Here is a 20,737-nt window from a genome sequence, read left to right on the forward strand (position 1 = left end):
TGATATTTTTCTCTCTAACTAGGAGGTTTCCCGAGCCCAACTGGTAAGTCCTAGGACCCATGTATTGTTATACTGGCCTCTGCTCATATAATCAATAGTCCCCACCTGGCAACACTCCTAATAATTTGAATGAGGATGAAGTGATGCTGTTTGACTTCCCAGGCTAGGTCAGCTTAGAAAAGACAACAATGTTTTTGCTTGTCTCTCTTTCTCTCCAGCATCTCAATCATCATGCTCTGAGGAATTAAGACCCCATACAGAAGCCATATGTAACTGTTCTAAATGGCAGCCCCATCTGACTTCCAACCCAACATCCAGCCTCACTATCAGACACGTGAGTGAGGAAGCCGTTTTCCAGCACTGTCTGACTGCAACATGATAGACCCTGAGTGAGGAAAGCCTCATTGAGCTCAGTCAGCCCTCAGAGCCATAAGAGATCAAATCACTGTGGTTATTTTAAGCCATTAAGCTTTAGGGTAATTATTCTACAGCAGAGAAAAACCAGAAGTTCATTTACCTGATTTATTTTGTTCCAGAAGGCAATTAGTTCAACTTGTAGGCTCTCTGTGGAAGGTGATAAATATGTACTACCTGATCAAGTCTGAAACCTCATTGTGCAGGGACATGATTGTGAGATGACGTAATTTGTGGGACCCAATGCCATGTGAAAACCTGGGGCCCCTTGTTCAGAAAACAGGAATAACATGCACATGAAAAGCTTTCCTTCTTTCATAATTTCTTTAACCCTTAGTTTTTGTTTTTGTTTTGTTTTGTGTTTTTAGGGCCGCACCTGCGGCAAAGGGACGGTCCCAGGCTAGGAGTCTAATCAGAGATATAGCTGCGGGCCTATGCCATAGCCACAGCAATGCCAGATCCAACCACACCTGCAACCTATGCCACAGCTCATGGCAACGCCGGATCCTTAAACCAGTGAGCGAGGCCAGGGATTGAACTTGCATCCTCATGGATGCTAATCAGATTCATTTCTGCTGAGCCATGACAGGAACTCCTAACCCTTTGTTTTATTTGCTATTTCATGCCATTTTCAGTAAAGAAAAATTAGTATTTTAAATTGTAAGCATAATTTTTACTGTTTATATTATGCAGTGTTACTTTCAAATGCAAATATCAAAGCACTGAGCTTATATGTGGAAATCACCAAAATTACACAGTTCATATTATGTGGCTCCTTTTCAGAAGTTACTACAGCCTGACAGAAGAGAGGGACACAAACCAGACTCAGAAAGTCTAGAAGGAAAAAGAAAGAACCCAGGCCCACCCCAGGATAAGAGCCAGCCAGAGTGTTCCAGGGCACAAGGATTGTGGGGCAAGCGTAGACCCTAACAGGCGACACAAGTGTGGGGCTATCCAGTGATGCATGGCGTAAGTGCCAGCTTGCAACAGATCCCATCCCAGAGCTGTGCCTTAGAGGAGGCAGATTTGGAGGCATCAACTCTCCTGTCTGGTGCATGGGCTCCTCACCACAACAGACAGTGACCCCCAGGGATTTTAAACTTCTGAGTTGGGAGGCACTCATATCTGGATTAAGGGTGGACAAGAGGCCAAACATCCCAATGGATGGACCACAAGGTAGATGCCATAGTCTGAGGTATTCTGGATAAGAATCAGGGTTGAGGCCAAATACACATTCTTCTTTCTCTGGGGGGAACATTTAGTCATTGAGGTTGGCATGAGATCTCAGCATGACCCTGGTGAACTTCTGGGTTATCATGAATGGATCTTCCTAGAAATAAAAACACTTGTGAGAAAGGCATATCAATTAGTGATTAGGGCAATTTAGGATGGTCCTCAAAAGAAACACCATGTGTTAAAATTTGTTACTCGCAGGCAATCGTGTTTAGGGTGCCTAATCTAGAGCTTGCAGGTGATTATATTTAGGGTGCAATTAAGCCAAGGAGAAGGGCAAGGAAGAACTCTAAGCTTTTCAATGTTATGTATGTATGTATGTATGTCTTTTGAGGGCCACATCTGTGGCATATCGAGGTTCCCAGGCTAGGGGTCAAATCGGAGCTCTAGCTGCTGGCATATACCACAGTCACAGCAACACAGGATCTGAGCTGCATCTGCAACCTACACCACCACTCACGGCAATGCCGGATCCTTTACCCATTTGATTGAGGCCAGGGATCAAACCCGAGTCCACATGGATCCTAGTCAGGTCATTACTGCTGAGCCACAGCAGGAACTCCTAAGCTTTTCAATTTTAAACTAGTCATTTCTAAAAGAAGCATAAAGAATATAACTTTTCTCTTAGGAGTATGAGGTGCCTGCATCGAATTTCCCACCTCTAGTTCATTCCTTCCATTTCGATGGAAAATGGGTAATGGGCATCATAATCGTATGGCTGCTTCCTGCTGAACAAGGGCAGCAAGTGGGGGTTCTTCTCATGGAAGGAATGAACATTATTATGCCATATAGGTGGGGATTTAAGGACAGTTTTTGTAGTCTTTTTGCATAAGTGTGGAATTCAACATAGAAGTAGTCTAATTGAGGCATAGATAATTATTCCCATAAGAAGGATTGGGACAAGAAATTTAATTATTCCCAAAAGCCTCAAATGAATCCTCTGTGGAATGCAGCCTAGCACATCAGAAAACCAGTGTGAAACTTTAGTCACCAATTCAGAGGCATAAGCATTCTCATCATTTACCTTCTATGCCTGAGCCTTCATTTCATCCTGTGGAGTCTTGTCCTCCTGTGGGGGTTTTAATTCTGTAGAAAGGCTCAAAGATATTGTTATGTATATTCCTTGAGGAGGACCGAGGACCCTGCCCTAAGGCTGTACTATTATCTCTTGACTGTTCCTCCCTGGTCTCTGCATCCCCTCCCTTCCCTGATTAGCAACTGCCTTTTGGGACAAAGGGAAGGTCATGGAGGTTGAAGCTTATTTCTTAAAAATAAGAAAGGGAGAGCACAAAAAGGCTTGTGTGCCTAGGAGCCCTGTAGGGCCCTAGCTCATGTTATAGGGATGGTTAATGTTATTACAGGTTCCAAGACCCTGAAAGGGACAGGTGCCGACACCGACTTTCCTGCACCCACACCCAGGCCCCTATCAGGGATGGAAGATGGCAGAGATTACAGGGTCAGGTGGCAAGAGGAAAGTCAGTGGGGCCCAGGAGGCCAAGGAGTCAGGGAGCAGGGAGAACCAGTCAGGGAAACTGCAGGGAGCTAAGGCTCCAAGCCCTATGCCTGTCCCACATCTTGTAAGACTTCACTTCCAAAATCCTGCACATGAGGGGTCAGTTAGGAATACTGGAATGCAAAGAAAGAAGTATTGTGGAGTTCCTGTTGTGGCTCAGTGGAAATGAACCTGATTAGCATCCATGAGGATGTGGGTTCTATCCCTGGCCCCACTCAGTACGTTACGGATCCGGCATTGCCCTGAGCTGTGGTGTAGGTCGCAGACATGGCTCAGATCCCACATTGCTGTGGCTGTGGTGTAGGCAGGCAGCTACAGCTCCCACCGGGTCCCTAGCCTGGGAACTTCCGTGGGTGAGACACTAAAAAAAAACAAAAACAAAAACAAAAAGAAGAAAGAAGTATTGTGTAGTATACAGCAATCCCCCTAAAACCATGGTGTCATTTTCTGAGGTTTCAGTTACCTGTGGTCAACCATGGTCCAAAAATATTAAATGGAAAATTCAAGAAATAATTTATAAGTTTTAAATTGCCAGCCACTCCAAGTAGCAGGATGAAATTTCAGGCTGTCCTGCTTCACCCTCCCCAGATGTGAATCATCCCTTCATCCAGTCTATCTGCCCATTAGTTACTTAGCAGCCATCTGGGTTATCACAGTGCTTGTGTTCAAGTGACTCATTTTTCTTAATAAAAGCAATACCAGTAGAAGGAGTTCCTGTCATGGTTCAGTGGTTAACAAATCCAACTAGGAACCATTTGCAGGTTCGATCCCTGGCCTTGCTCAGTAGGGTTGGGGATCCGGCATTGCCATGACTTGTGGTGTAGGTCACAGACGAGGCTCAAATCCCGCATTTCTGTGGCTCTGGTGTAGGCTGGCAGCTACAGCTCCGATTGGACTCCTAGCCTGGAAACCTCCATATGCTGTGGGTGCAGCCCTAGAAAAGATAAAATAAAATAAAATTAAATTAAATTAAAATAAAATAAAATAAAAGCAAGACCAGTTATTCTGGTAATTCAGATAGTCTTTCACTGTGCCTAATTTATAAATTAAACTTTATCAAAGGTATGTACATTTTAGAAAAACATAGTATATAGGGATCAGTACTATCCACAATTGCAGGCATGCACTGGGGCTCTTGGACCATATCCCTGGCAGATGGGAGGGTGGGGTGGGATCCTGTAACTGCTAGTATAATCACTGAACTGGGAGTTAGGGTTTCTGAATTCTAGTTCCATGCTCCATCTTAATTTTATATCTTTGGGGACACTGATCTCCTATAAAATAAAGATATGCTTTAAGTGATTCCTCAGATCCAGTTATTTACTCTTTAATTATGCTTAGTGTCTGTTAGAGGGGAATGTGCTAAATCCTGAAATTACAGAGGTGAACAAAAGCAATATGCCGCTTATAATGCCATTAGGAAGAAACATAGTCAATAACTAATTATAAATGTAATTCATATTTTAATAGAAGTACAGGAGCTAATGCGAGCCACTGGGGGAAGGTAGGCATCATCCTCTTTGAAGTGTGTAAGGAGACTTGCCTACAGAAGAAAATTTTAAGATGAGACTGGGAGGATAAGCAAGAGTAAGTCAAGTAACTGTGTTTCTTGGTTTGTGGGAAGGAGAAGAGCAGATGGAACAGAGACACAGAGAAAAGGCAGAAGAAGGGCAGGGCATTCCCAACAGACAGATGAACAGAGCCTCAGTACTGCCCTTTGAATTAATACTGACTATGTGACTAGGACACACCCAATGCTGACAAAGTTAAAAGAAAAGAAAGCAGCATCTAATACATGAGAATGTGATGACAAAACTACAAACCAGCAGTGCTGTCTCAGAAGAAGGGAGGAGCAAACAGCAGATAAAACAAGTATTTTCTTCAAACACAGGGTCTGAGATAAAGATTTGGCTTCAGGGAGTTCATTTTGTTAGTTACTGGGGATGTGAGACAGGGAAAGGAAGATCACTAATCAAGATCATTTTGTTCTGTGGGTAACTAGAACTTAATTCTACTGGGGATCCTGTGAAAGACAGAAGGGAACACTCCCTCAGAATTGCTTTCTGTGGGTTAGGAAAGCGGAGTTATTTTCACCAAATCCCACCCTTCACTGGTTTGGGATTGCCCCCAAGCAGCTCAATCCCCAGTACTGCTGGTCTGGCTCATCTGTGGGAACCATATACTTCCAGGACCAGAGAATGCCTCAAGCAGAGACCCAGGAAGCCACTGACATTCTCCCTGCAGGTGAATTTCAGAGTGGGCTGAGGGGAATAGGAGCAAGCACAAACACTGCCTGCTACAATGTCTGATTTAGTGGCTCACTGAGCTGAGGATAGAAGACAATTCTGGAGAAGGCAATGACAAGGGCTCTCAAAATAATTTCATAAATTCACAAAGTTTTAGCACTAAGTATTTCATTTACCAGCTTACAGAGGAAAAGTGGACCTGAGAGGAGTTAAATCACTTACCCAAAGTTGTACAGCCATGATGGGTCCTAGTCTCCTAATATTTGTTCCAGTCATCTTCTTTCTACCATTTCGTACTGATTCACTAACATGGCTTTCACACTGAAAAGAAAGAAAAGAAGAGGAGGAAGAGGAAGAAAAAGAAGGGGAGGAAGAGAAGAAGGAGGGTGGAGGGGAGAAGGGACAGTGGAGAGGTGGAGGAAGAGTTGGGGGTGAGGGGGAAGAACAAATGGGGATCAGCATGATTGTCCTCACACAGACAGGACAAAATCAGCCCCTAGAAAACGGATTTATAAGTGAAGTCAAAACTCAGCAGCCAGCATGAGAAGACCTCCAACTTTTTGAAATATATATAAATATTTCTCCCAAAGAACTCCCTCTTTCTCTCTATTCAAATCTTCTATAATTTTGAGGAGGTGAAAGCAACAAAATATTTTGCAGAGAATATTGCTACTATGCTCTATATGTATGTGAAAGTATGTAGCATATAATGGAGAAAAATTGGATTCCTGTTAGTAATAGTGATACTAAAAGTTTAATTGCAGTCATGTACCAATAGTCCTCCAAATAGTAAGCATATACCATAGGAACAAAATTCCACTAAACCTACACACATCATGGGCTTCTAGAAAAAAACTTAAAGAGTTAAAATATCAATATTAACACAATGGGTGATCATTCACAGGAGGACAAAGTTCTCGGAACTGAATTTTACTAGCAGTCTAAAATTATATCCCTTAATATGAGGACATGGCTTCAGTCACTGGAGAGATTCTGCTAGCACAGAATGATTTATTCGGAGAGTGTACAAAGACTTAAAATAGCAAAACTTTAAATTTGAAAGTGTATTTTCTCTGCCTTAATAATAATTATATATAAGGCTAAAAATATGGCATGAAAAAACAAGAGTATATCTGCAAATTAAGAATATATTATAAGGTGAATAGAAAATTTTAAAATAAGGTGAACATAGAATTTTTCATTTAAGAGAGCTAATATACCAAATATATATCTGAGGTCAAATATAAGAGTAACTCACTGGAATTGCTGTCATGATCAATTTTAAAAAGGAAAATGCTATTGTGGAGTTATTTTAATAATAGCTAAGTTTTCTAGGGGCCTAGGTGAGTTTTTGGCATATATTTCAACCTTTCCTAAAATCTTCCCCAAAAGAATTTACTATGCCCAAATCGTTCTATTTAAGCAGCTCCAAAGGATCACAGTCATTCTGGGATGGCTCATACATTTTTAAATTCAACTTTTGTCAAAGTGATTTATGATTCTGAATTGGACTTATGTCAATTTGATCTATGTTTATGCTCTTGGCCAATGCTATGCATACTTACCATAACTGAGATGTCACAGAAAAAGAAGATCCACAGGGACAGAAATGATATACCAAAGGTCCATTAATGGGAGATAACAGAACAGGACACTGATTTTGCTTTCTTTCAGTGGCCCACAAGCTCCAGAAAGCATGAGTCTTGCAGTACCAAACATGAATTAGGAGTGTCGACTCCATCTGGGATAAACGGATATATCCTCTTCTTTCAAGGAGTGTGACACCTCCCATAAAGTTCCTTTTGAACTTTTTAAAGAATGGCTGAGTTAGGAAACCATTTAAGACTCACCACTGATGACCATTAAATGATATTACAGTTCTGTTCAGTGCACCTGCTACAGAGCAAGAGCCATTACAAGTGGCTCAATTTTTCCCATTTTAGCATAGACATTTTTCTTGTCCCAGGGAGAAATAGTTACCAAGATGTGGTGGATAAAAAATGTATAAGACAATATTGCATCATCAATATTCACAAAAGTTCCTAGCCAACAAACTTGAGGAATTAACAGTAAATTACTAATACTTTTTTAAAATACTTTGCCCTTTTAGGAACAAGACAGTAATTTTAGCATTAATAACTGTTGGTGAAGTTATAGAGTCCTATTTTCTCCACTCCTGATCTGCCATTATCACACACATTCTTCAAAATTTTGTTGTCACTGCTAAGTATAATTTACTTATTTTCTTTCTCTTTTTATTGTTAGTACATTACTATATTTGAATTCTATATATCTAAAATAAAAAGTACAGACTTTACTATCAAAGGTGTCAATATTTTCTTGTCATTGCACCAAACAGTGCAATGACAAAATTCCTAAAATGGTCTTTTACTTATCTTTGATTTACAAAGCATCTGCTGAAAATATTACCTCTTTAACAGTGATGGTGTAGTTTCTGCAAATCGCCACTGTTAATTACCTCTCAGAAAACCATCAAAAGTTAGCTTGAAGAATATATTTTGAAAAATTTTGAGAGGAAAATAGTTTTCACAGAATATCTGCAGAAAAGAGAACAAAAATATACCATGATTTTTCAAGGACTTCGTCGGTCCCAGAAAATGTGCTTGTCCAAGTAGACCCTGAAGTACAAAACACCGTAAAATTTTACATTTTCTCTAAACTTAAAGCTGTGACCACAAACTACTCTCTAGCTCTGTTCTTCCCTCTGGATAGCGACACTCAAAATAATAGGGTATCCAGAGAGTTATGAAAGCTTACTACTTATAGTTCTTCAATCAAGAAAGCATCCTTCACTTTTACCAGTTTATATGCAGTTCTCTAATTGGAAAGAATGTACTAAACCAATTACAAAGGCTTAATCTATTCCCAGAATTTTACATATATTATATGCCTAATACTTGAAGCTGGTTTTACTGATCTCAGAGGATCTCTGGCAGCCTTAACTCTACCTGCCAGTAGGTCTCTGATATTCTTATGAAATTAATCTGAATAACTTTGTGCTTCCCCGAATTGTCAAATACTAGAGCATTTCAAAGCAATACTAAATTCTATTAAGAACCCGTGAAACTTTCTTGAACTACAGATATTAAAACTAAACAAGGCTCTCAAGTAAGCTAGACAACTCAATCCTCATCTTATTCTAACACCCCATACACACAATTCAAGTTTGTGACTTAGTAAAATGACAAATCATGACAAATTTTAGACAATGCTGTTGAAGTAACAGGTGCCAAAGACCATATCACCTCTCCCACATCCACAGTTTCAAGTAACTCACGTTTTTTGTCACATCACTGAGATGATAGAACAGAAGGCCATTAATAGCTCTGGGTGAAAGCAATGATTCAATACAGGCTATTGTGACTATTACATTTTGTTTCACATCATATCAAGACATTTAATCACTTATTTAGCTGCTTCTTTAAGGAAGATTCCTCTGACCTTTCTACAGCTCATTTAGTGTACTAGGAGAGGAGAAGACGAAGAATTCATTTCAGATTCTGCCATGCTTCTGCAGTACAACAGGTGTCAAGATGAAATTTGATTATCCTGGTTAGGAAGATGTTTTTTCAAAAGAATGGAAGTGCTCACACTGCATGACACTCTCCTTTCTCATTAAGTCTGACATTTCAGTGCTTTATTGCAAAGCCTGTGATTATACTGGACTGTGGGTTTGAGATTTTGCTTGATACAAACACACTGAAAAGAAAGGAAAGCAAGTGGCAGAGTTCTTAACGTATACTTTGTAGCTAAGGTCACTGTATGAGTTACCAAGCAGAAGCAGCAGCCAAGCCAGTTTTCAGAGAGCAATGAACAGCTGCTAGAATAGGCTACCAGATCAGCCTACATAATTGGTAATTCAGGATGACTTTAACTAGAAAGCCAAGCACATTTGCTTTACCTACTTTTTATTCCAAAATGGACTGTGTTCTCCATTGCCGAAGCTATGTCTAAATTCCTTGATTTATATTTTGACCCCCCATTTCAAGGAAGTTTAACATCTGCTTCACTTTTAGAAATGGAGACCTAACCAGAAGATACTGGCAGCAACTACAAAAACAGATGAATAGTCTGGTAAAGATAGGGTGGCTGTTGGATCCAGCTAAACCATAATTACTTCCCAAGGCTTGGATTTTCTCTGGAAGTTGACAGGTGGCAAGCAAATGCATATGTCACTGTATTCTTCTCACTCTATGCTACTCCTTTTTATTAATATAAGTTTAAAAATTCAAGTGCGGAGTTCCCATCGTGGCACAGTGGAAACAAATCCAACTAGGAACAAAGAGGTTGCGGGTTCAATCCCTGGCCTCGCTCAGTGGGTCAAGGATCTGGTGTGGCTGTGGCTATGGCTGTGGTGTAGGTTGGCAGCTGTAGCTCTGATTCGACTCCTAGCCTGGAACCTCCATGTGCCATGCGTGTGGCCCTAAAGAAAAAAAGCGTAATAAAAAAATTCAAGTGTATTTTTAGTAAAGATAACAGCCATCACCCTATTAAGGAACTGCATCAGAAATGGGAATTTTACTCTGAAAAAGTACTTTGTGATCATTTGTGGAAACTACCATAAACAATTTCCCATCATTTATCATACGGATATACATTCAGAAATACTATGAATGTTTTATATACTCTAATTCATTCAAAGACAGTATGTTCCCTCTGTAACCTAGTACCCTATTAGAATATACCTGGGAATATATTTCTATTTCATTTATTTATTTATTTATCCTTAGAAACAAAAGGCATAGATTCACCAAAGAATTATGAGGGAGAGCCAGAAAAATCATGTTCTCGATGTAAACAAGATAGTCAATTCTATCCTATAAATAGAGACAGAAAACTAATTTTCAAGTGATATCCAAAGGTGATCTGAGGAGTTCCCGTCATGGCGCAGTGGTTAACGAATCCGACTAGGAACCATGAGGTTGTGGGTTTGGTCCGTGCCCTTGCTCAGTGGGTTAACGATCCGGCGTTGCCGTGAGCTGTGGTGTAGGTTGCAGACGCGGCTCGGATCCCGCGTTGCTGTGGCTCTGGCGTAGGCTGGTGGCTCCAGCTCCGATTCAACCCCTAGCCTGGGAACCTCCATATGCCGTGGAAGCGGCCCAAGAGATAGCAACAACAACAACAAAAGACAAAACAAAAAAACAAAAAAACAAAGGTGATCTGATACATCAAAAGATAAATCTTGATCTTTTAAATTTTTTTTCTTTTTGGCTTTTTAGGGCCACACCTGCAACATATGTAGGTTCCCAGGCTAGGTGTCAAATCGGAGCTGTAGCTGCCTACCTACACCACAGCCACAGCAATACTGGATCCTTAACCCACTGAGCAAGGCCAGGGATCAGACCTGCATCCTCATGGATACTAATCAGATTCGTTTCTGCAGAGCCATGACAGGAACTCCTAAATTTTGATCTTTTAAAGAAAATGTATTTAATCTCATCATTTTATAATTTCCATTTCTAAATTTCCCCAGATATAAGCATGCCTGAAATTTAGGAATCAAGTATACTCTAATAAATTTAAGATTTTTCCTATCCCTAGTAAACATAATTTCTCCCTACAAATACCAATAATATGGAATATAAGTCAATTCAAATGCTATGTAGAATATCTGCTTTATCCAACTCATGTTGTCTTTAGGAAGAAAACATTTGAAAAAAAATATCAGTTAAAAGAAGAAGGTGACAGATGGCTTAATAAGCTATTATCAGTTAATGAATTAACAAACATGGTGTACTGGTTATCTATTGCTATATAACAAAATTAGTGGCTGAAAACAACAAACATTATCTTTCAGTTTCTGTGGATCAGGACTGCAAGCAAAGCACAGCTTGGTGCCTCTGGCTTAGTCTTTTATGAAGCTGCACTCAAGCTGTTGCCTGGTGTCAGGCTCTTATCACAAGACTGGACTGGCTATTGGCAGGCCTCAGAACACCTATATCCAAGCTCACTCACTTGTCCCTCCTCACGGGTCTGCCTCACAACATATTTCTGCATTCAGCAAATGATCCAAGAAAGAACAAGAGAGAACATTCAAAATAAAAGTCATAGTCTTTTTTCACCCAATCTTGGAAGTGACGTTCTATACTGTTACCATATTCTATTCATTACCAAGTCAGTAAGTCCAGCTCACACTCAATGGAAGAGAATTGCACAAAAGTGTGGATGACAGGAGGTAGAGGTCATCCAGGATGAAAGTAAAGGCTCCTTTTCACATAATGTGTTGAAGCTCTCTCAATTCCACTTGGCCATTTCTCATTTGTGATTTTTGATTCAAATTTTCTGTATCAATGTGACTAATTCAGTTATTTGCACTTCCTGGACTAAAGGCATCAATAAACACATTTAAATACAATTTATTCTATCATATAGAGTGAGTTATATCTTCCAAGTTATATCTTACATTTTTAACATTGTAAGAAACCAGTCACACTGGGTATTGGGACTTCAACACACGGATTTGCAGAGGAAACATTTCAGTGCATAACACTAGCCAACATGCTGGGATTTTCAAGGGCTGGCTCTTAGTGACGTCACATTTCAGGACCCCACAGGAAACTCTGTGGTTCATTTAGGAATCACTCAGCTCTAGAACGTCTGCTGCATTCCACTGCTATCCCCATCACAGATATACAGCTACCTCTGGACTTGTGTCTTGGTATATAGACCAAGTACATGTGGACTATTATCTCGGCATAATTGGAGTAACAAGTGGCTGTTCTAGAATAAACTCTGTGTAAGCTTTCTTTTACACATCAGGAAATAAAGCAAAACATTTACTTGTCCCTCACAGCAATCCAGGCTACTATCCTATAAGGGTGCCATCCCCCATCACCTAAATCTCCATCCATACATGAAATATTTGGAGCCATCTAAGTGAATCAGTCAATTATTTATTCATTTACCCATTCAGGTATCAACTACTTATTTCTGAATGTGCTAGTCAATATCCAACATACTGGGAATTCAGAGACAAAAAAGACAAGGTCCCTGTCCTTGAAAAATTCATAGTTGAGAACTAAATTTGAACTTTTAAATTTTGGGCTTTGGACCTAAGAAAAGTATGTAATCACTATCCAAATTTCAACACCATTAAAAAGCAGATCAAAATTAAAATTCTTCCTAGTTGGGACTCCTGCTAAGCCATGCAGTGCCTTTGTAGAAATTTAAAAAACGGCGACCTCACTGGGCCAAAATTGACACACGAACAATGCTGTTGTACAATGAGCACCCTTTTCTTCAATGGGCACAGACCAAGCAGGAAGCACAGGAGGATCTGGGCCACCTACAGACCCCTCAGTTATAGCCACTTGTCCAAAGAACACAAACTGCACCATCTTATATGGCAGTCCTCTTCGAGGTGGTGGGACTCAGAATGTGTTGGGGTGCCACACAGGTCACCAGCAAACATTCCAGCTTAATGCCATCCCTACAATCCAAACAGTTAAGCCAAGAAAATTAAAGTCTAGAGATTTTGAAGCCAATCCAGAGATCAGGAAGAATAATCAGGAGAATCTCAAAGCCAAAAATATATGAATAACTATGAATTCCATATCAATGAAATTCTAGCAAACTTTTGTAATTTGTCCCAGTGAACTCCTTTACCAGCTAGAGAAAGAAAGAAAGATATAGCAGTTTTATAGCAGGCTTGAACCAGCCATCTATTTTCTGGGTTGGATTACAAATGAACTATGAACAAGGACCTAAGCTGTGAATGCCATGTACCTTATGAGTACTCACTAAATGCAAAGCAATAAAATCCTACTTTATGCAGAATGAAAAAAATAGAGGAAGGTGGATAAAACAACTAATTTCTACAGTTACAAAAACAATTACTGGACAAAGAGGGGTTGTCAAAAGTGTCCTTCATACACTATCCTAAAATATCCCCATATTTTATTTATTTTAGTTAGTGTTTTTCCAGTCGGCATGCATGAGTGCATGTCATCAATTCAGTGAATGAGAAGTTTGATAACACTATTTTTCTATATCATGAAGATAAATACATAACTGAGCTTTAGGCTTCTAATTAAATGAGCCACAAACTCTGATTTATTAAAAAAACATTTCATATTTTTGGACAGAAATTTAGCTTCATTCAAAGGCAATAAGAAATGACTGTAAAGGTTATTGAACTGAAATATGTATTCTTTTTAACCCCCCAAAAAGTCACTAAAATTTGCATTCTCTTAACTACAAGTCATATTTAGGTGGACAAAATATAGTAAGAGTAATACAAAATATCATTAGTAGTATATGCTGATAAAATATAAATCACATTTTAAAATGTGATTTAATATCTAAACCACTGCAATAACTATGACCATAAAGCAGACCTAGATTATAGGGCAATCATCTAGAATCTGTATTCCAGATTATTGCAGTCATTTCCCCTTCCAGCAAACACTCTTGTCAATCTTCCTCACACTTGTTCTATCTTAATTCTCTACAAATTTTTTTTAATATTAGTTGAGTATAGCTGACTGACAATGTTGTATTAGTTTCAGGAGTACAGCAAAGCGAATCAGTTACACATATAAATACACCTATTGTTTTTCCCATATAGGTTATTAAAATTCAGTAGATTTTCCTGTGCTATATAGTAGGTTCTTGTTCATCATATATTTTATACAGTAGTGTATATAGTTTATTCCCACCCTCCCAATTTCTCCCTCCTCCCAATGGTTTCACCTATGGTAACCAAGAGATTGGTTTTAAAATCTATGAGTTTGTTTCTGCTTTATGAATAAGTTATTTTGTATCATGTTTACTAGGTTCCACATATAAATGATACCATATGGTATTTTTCTTTCTCTGAATTCTACTAATATTTTACAATTACATATATACTTTTTTCTCCAAATATGGAACTGTGTGTACACGCACACACAGATTTTTCCATTGAAAATATCTTATGAATACCTTTCCATATTAACACAAAGACAACTACTTTATTCTATTAAAGGGCTGCATGATGTTCTATTGCATGGCTTTAATACTCAATGTATCAGTGAAAGACAGTTTACTTTCAGTTTTTAATTTTTACGTACAACACTGCAATTAAGTTAACATATGTCTTTATATATCCACTATGTACTATATTTTTCCATGTAATAAATTTCTCAAAATAGATTGCTAAATAAAAGGTTTTTTATGAGATCCTTGAGAACAGAATTCATTTCTCAATTCCCACAGGATTCATATAACACTCTAAAATATGTGGTTACTAAGTGGTGCTAGCAGAATTAAGTTAACTGAGAGGTTGCCTATACTGACTTTGGAAACAAACGGAATAAATACAACTGAATGGCCCTTTTACTTTTTCCTATAGCAATAGAGTCTCCAAAGCAATCTGAAGCTTCAGTTTAGTAGGAGGTTCTGATGGTAGGCAACTCTTTACTGAAAAGCAGTGTTTTATTCTGTTTGCTAGAAATGAAAGCCATCACTCCACTGTCACTGAATGAGCATTAGTATACTATAATTTTACAGCATTCTAATGTACCAATCATTATTGGGAAAATACATCATGTATTAGGTGAGTGTAGTATACTTGAAAGAATATCGTCTAAAGGCAAGGCTGTGCCTGGTCCAGGAACTTACACATGCCACAGACACGGCTGATATAAGGGAAGCCTACTGCTATCAAAATTTATCACTCTGTGCCAGTACTCTCTAGCACACAGCTTCTTCATTTGTAAAATAAGATAAAGGAAATAGACAAACTGCATGGTCCTCCATGGTCCTTTCCGGCTCAAAAATTCTCTGCTATAATTCATGTTCATAAAAGATAGTATTGCCACATTATTCAATTTTTTTTTTCTTTTTAGGGCCACATCTGCAGCATATGGAAGTTCCTGGGCTGGGGGTCAAATCAGAGCTGCAGTTATGGACCTACACCACAGCCAGAGGAAAGAGGGATCTGAGCTGTGTCTGTGACCTACACCATAGCCCATGACAATGCCAGATCCTTGACACACTGAATGAGGCCAGGGATTGAACACATAGCTCATGGATACTCAGGTTTGTAAACTGCTGAGCCACCACAGGAACTCCTTATTCAACTTTTAAAATATTCCTCGGCTGGGCATTTCAAGATGGCAGAGAAGTAAAATGTGACATTCACCTTCTTCCACAAAAGCATCAAAAAAAAAAAAAAATCTACATGTAGAACAACTCAAACAGAACATCTACTCACCACTGTCAGAAGACCTTAAACCTCCAAACAGGGCAAGAAACCCTCCACATAACTGGGTAGAACAAAAGGGGAAAAAAAGAGAGAGAGAAAGAGAAGAGAAAAAAAAAAAAAAGCTGTCTGGATGGAACCAGCACTCCTGAAAGGAAGCTGTGGAAGAGGATAGGAACCTATACCCTGGGAAGCCACCTAACCGATGAGGAGATCAGCTCAGACGGAAGGACCTCAAAGCCTCAGAGAAAAGCATAGCAGCTGGACTGAGGATGGCAAAGCAGAAAGAGAGCTGCACAAATCATCAGCACCACTACCCCAGGACACCACAACCTGAGATACTCAGTTAGGAGCTGGGTGATGAGACTCAGGCTATGGATGGCATTTCTTGGAAGAGGACTAGGGGTGGCTGTATGGAGACAGGCTGAGGGGCTAGGGAGTGATGCACCAATGGCTAGGGAATGGAGTGCCACAGCCAAGGGAATCTGGGAGGAGGCCTGAGCCCATAGGAGAAACAAGGAGCCATTGTGGGGAGGGTGAGAAGAGGAGGGGCAGACCTCCACAGGAATATCATTCCCTGTGCATGTGTGGGCTCTCAGGGTGGGGTTCCTCTTGCACAGGCTATCAGCAGTGGGGCACCTCTTGTGTGGGCTACAGTCAGCAGAGTGCCTATTGTGTGTACTACTGGCAGCTGGGTGCCTTTTGCATGGGCTAAGGATGGCAGGCATCTCTTGTGTGGGCTATGGGCAGCAAGGGAAAACCACCACAGCCATCTGAGACTCCAGAGGTCCCATGACCACCACCATTAGGGGTCCATGAAAAGGAAACACCTGCAGTCCCAGTCACCTCAGAGTTTGCACAGAGGAGGGCACTTCAACAGAGCAATACCTGTTGTTGCTCTCACTCCCTGGGAATGCAGATGCCTACTGCTGCCACTGCCAAAAGCTCTGGGAGTCACCTACAATTGCCTGCGTGTCAATGCCACTTCCCAAGGCCCTGCACCAGGAGCAGTCTGTGCCACCTCCCCAAGTGTCCTTGCTACTGCCAAGGGCCCAGCAACCAGGCACTGGCTACTATCCATGCCCATTGCCTCCATTCCCTGGAAGCACACATAGGCCATATACCAGCATGGGTATAACAGCCTGCACATGTGGAGGAAAGAGAAAGCAAGCATTCAAAGCAAAAACAGTCCTCACAACAACAACAACAATGAATAGTAATAATAATAAGCCCTCACAAAATACCCACAGGTGCACTTGCATATAAATAGCCCTCAAAACTGCAGTATTTTTTCCCTAAACTCACAGAATAAGAAAAATATAAGCAAAATGAAGCAGCTCAGGAACCATTCCCAGCTAAAAGAACAGGATAACTCCCCTGAAGGAGCAAACAATGAAAGAGTCTAACAGACTCCAAGTTCAAAAAGGAGACAGTGAAAATACTGAAGGAGTTAAGAGTGAATATGAAGGAACTAAGAGCAGATATGGATGGTAATGCAGATTACTTTAGAAAGTAACTAGAAAATACAAGGAGGAGCCAAGAAAAATTAGAAAATTCATTTGCAGAGATGAACGCTGAGTTAAAGGAATTGAGAGCAGGATGAATAATGCAGAGGAACAAATAAATGACTTGGAATATAGAATAATGTAAATCATCCTATCAGGGCAGCACACATAAAACCACATGAAAAAATATGAAAGCAATAAAGAGACCCATAGGATATTATAAAGTGGGTCAATCTAAACATAATAGGGATTACAGAAGGAGAAGAAAAAGAAAAAGGGATTGAAAATATATTTGAAGAAATTATGTCTGAAAACATTCCAAAGCTAAAGGAAACAGATATCAAAATACAGGAAGCACAGAGGGCCCCAAACAAGTTGAACCCAAACATGTCCACACCAAGACATATTATTTAAAAAATTGCAAAAATTAAAGATTAAGGGAGCATTCTAAAGGCAGTAAGAGAAAAACAAAGAGTTAATTATAAGGAAACCCCTATATAGAAGCCTATCAGCTGATTTGTCTGCAGAAACACTATTGGCCAAAGGACAGTGGCAAGTTAGAGTCAAAGTTCTAAAAGGGAAAAATTTGCAGCCTAGAATGTTCTATCCAGCAAGAATATCATTTAAAATAGGAGAAATAAAGATTTTCTTCAATAAACAAAAACTAAAAGAATACGGCAAAACTAAAACCATTTGAAAAGAAATACTGAACATTCTCTTCTAAACAAAAAAGAAGCAGGAAGAAATAGGAAATCATAATTGGAAAGTAATCACCGAAATCAGATAGTATACATATCTAAAAAGAAAAAGAAAAACCTGTTGTAAAAATGATGATAAACACAAGGAACAGCAAAAGGATAAATATAAAGATGTTTTAAAAAGACATCAAAATCCTAAAAAGTGGAGAAGGAAATCAAGAAAGTCTTGACTTTTTTTTTAGAATGTGTTCAAGCCTATCTGACTATTAGGCTAAAGCAAGCAGATATAGGAAGGGGTTAACATACTTGAAAAACAGGGCAATTGGAAGTCAAAACCGGAGTTCCCAATGGGGCTCAGCAGTTAGCGAGCCCTACTAGCAGTCAGTAGGAATCAGGTTCGATCCCTGGCCTTGCTCGGTGCATTAAGGATCTGGCGTTGCCATGTGCTGTGGTGTAGGTCAAATATGTGGCTTGGATCCCATGCTGCTGTGACTCTGGTGTAGGCTGGCAGCTACAGCTCCAATTGGACCCCTAGCCTAGGAACCTCCATATGCTGCGGGTGCAGCCCTGAAAGAACAAAAAAGGCCAAAAAGAAAAAGAAAAGAGAAATCAAAACCAAACAATACATTCACAAAAAATATTAAGAAGAGGACACAAGCATAAAATAAAAGGAAATAATCCAACCAAAAAAAGAAAGGAGCACAGGAGAAACATAGAATCACCTGGAAAACAAGGTTTAAAATGATAGTAAATAAATATTTATCAATAATTACCTTAAATGTCAATGGACTGACTGCTCCAATCACAAGACATAGAGTAACACAACCACTATGGGAAACCAGTATGGAGGTGCCTTAGAAAACTCAACGTGGAGCTACCATATAATCCAACAATCCCACTCCTGGGCATAGATCCAGACATAACTTTCACTCAAAAAGACACATGCACCCCTATGTTCATTGTAGCATTATTCACAATAGCCAAGACATGGAAACAACCTAAATGTCCATCACCAGGTGAATGGATTAAGAAGATGTAGTATATATACACAATACTGCTCAGCCGTAAAAAAAGAACAAAATAATGTCATTTGCAGCAACATGGATGGAACTAGAAATTCTCATACAAGTGAAGTAGGTTGGAAAGAGAAAGACAAACACCATATGATACAACTTATATCTGGAATCTAATATATGGCACAAATGAACCTACCTACAGAAAATAAACAAAGTCATGGACATGGAGAACAGACTTGTGGGTGCCACCGGGGAGGGGGAAGGAGCGGGATGGACTGGGAGTCTGGAGTTAGTAGATGCAAACTATTGCATTGGGAGTGGATAAGCAAGGAGATCCTGCTGTATAGCACAGGGAACTATATCCAATCACTTGTGATGGAACACAATGGAGGACAATGTGAGAAAAAGAATATATGTATATATGTATGACTGGGTTACTTTGCTGTACAGCAGGAACTGACAGCACATTGTAAACCAACTATAATAAAAAAATAATAAAAAATAAAATATTCCTCCTACTTTGATTGAAAATAGAATTATCAGGAGTTCCTGCTGTGGTGCAATGGGATCAGCAGCGTCTCTGCAGCACCAGGGTGCTGGTTAAATCCTTGCCCCAGCAAAGTGGGTTAAAGTATCCTGAGTTGCCAGGATTGGGATCCAGTCCTTGGCCTGGGAACAATATATGCTGTGGGGTGGCCAAAAAAGAAAAAGAAGAGTTCCCGTTGTGGCATAGTGGTTAACAAATCTGACTAGGAACCATGAGGTTGTGGGTTCAATCCCTGGCCTTGCTCGGTGGGTTGAGCATCCGGCGTTGCCGTGAGCTGTGGTGTGGGTCAAAACATGGCTCAGATCCCTTGTTGTTGTGGCTGTGGCATAGGCCGGCGGCTATAGCTCCAATTGGACCCCTGGCCAGGGAACCTCCATATGCCACAGGAGCAGGCCCAGAAAAGGCAAAAAGACAAAAAAAAAAAAAAAAAAAAAAGAAAGAAAGAAAATAGAATTATTGGAAAAATTTTTTCCTAAACCACTTCAGATTGCATAAAACTGGAAATAAATGTGGATATATTCTCTACAATTTGTGAAGTCAAAATGGATGTATTGATTCCTATTGCAGTGTTTTTGTGAAGATTCAGTGAGACAATGCAGGTAGAATACTTTGTGGAGGACTATCACACATAGGTAATCAGTGACTACCACATTTCTTATTATCACTGGAGAAGCATTAGAGCTTATGTTTAAAAGCTCTATCACCATTTCCTGTTATAAATTATAAAATTATGCATAAAATCAGAATTTAATAATATATATTAATCTACAGTTAATCATCAAAAATGTTATGACATAAAATACATAGTGTCCAGCTCTTTTCATAAAGAAAATGATACTTTCAAACATACTTATTCCTGAGCTAATATGGAGAGCGCTATGACATAACAAGCAGAAGAGCTTACAAAAAAATAAACTTAACGTCATTAGCTATTGTCAGTTTAACTAGGTCTAACCCATGAACTGAAAGAACCTTGTGTTATGTAACTTAAGTAACAATGACAAACCACATTTTCAGTGGAAGTGGCATCCCAGGGTTCTAGCACTTAAAATAGTTACTCCAAGCATATCTAAAGGCCAGCACATGTATGTTTTATGCACTTTATTGTTTCATAAGATTTCAAACTGCAACATATTAACAGCAAGAAAGGACAGTCAATCATTAAATTCTTTAGAGCTAGAAGATTCAAAACCTTGATCGATTTTAATCAGTTCTCTCCTAAGGTATAATATATGCACTGTCCATATTGCAACCAAACACTACAGTTTTGCCTAGACTATCTCTGCTATAGATGTAACCCTATCTTTTCACCTTTGGGAGCTTCCCATGGTATTTTCTCTGTAGAAAGTTCCCACCCGCCA

The 20,737-nt window shown here is 39.5% G+C and overlaps 1 long non-coding RNA gene across 1 annotated transcript in view; it reads right to left on the bottom strand.

Moving 5' to 3' along the window:
* The window catches only part of LOC102160311, a 143,395-nt gene continuing 123,692 nt past the window's right edge, over positions 1,035-20,737 (bottom strand). The window contains exons 3-5 of the long non-coding RNA XR_002341867.1: positions 7,837-7,964; positions 5,629-5,727; positions 1,035-1,744 (exon numbers count right to left, since the gene is read on the bottom strand). This is a non-coding gene — a long non-coding RNA (uncharacterized LOC102160311). The remainder of the gene's footprint in view (positions 1,745-5,628; positions 5,728-7,836; positions 7,965-20,737) is intronic.

The sequence above is a fragment of the Sus scrofa genome, chromosome 2 (assembly GCF_000003025.6).
Source record: "Sus scrofa isolate TJ Tabasco breed Duroc chromosome 2, Sscrofa11.1, whole genome shotgun sequence".
NCBI lineage: Eukaryota > Metazoa > Chordata > Mammalia > Artiodactyla > Suidae > Sus > Sus scrofa.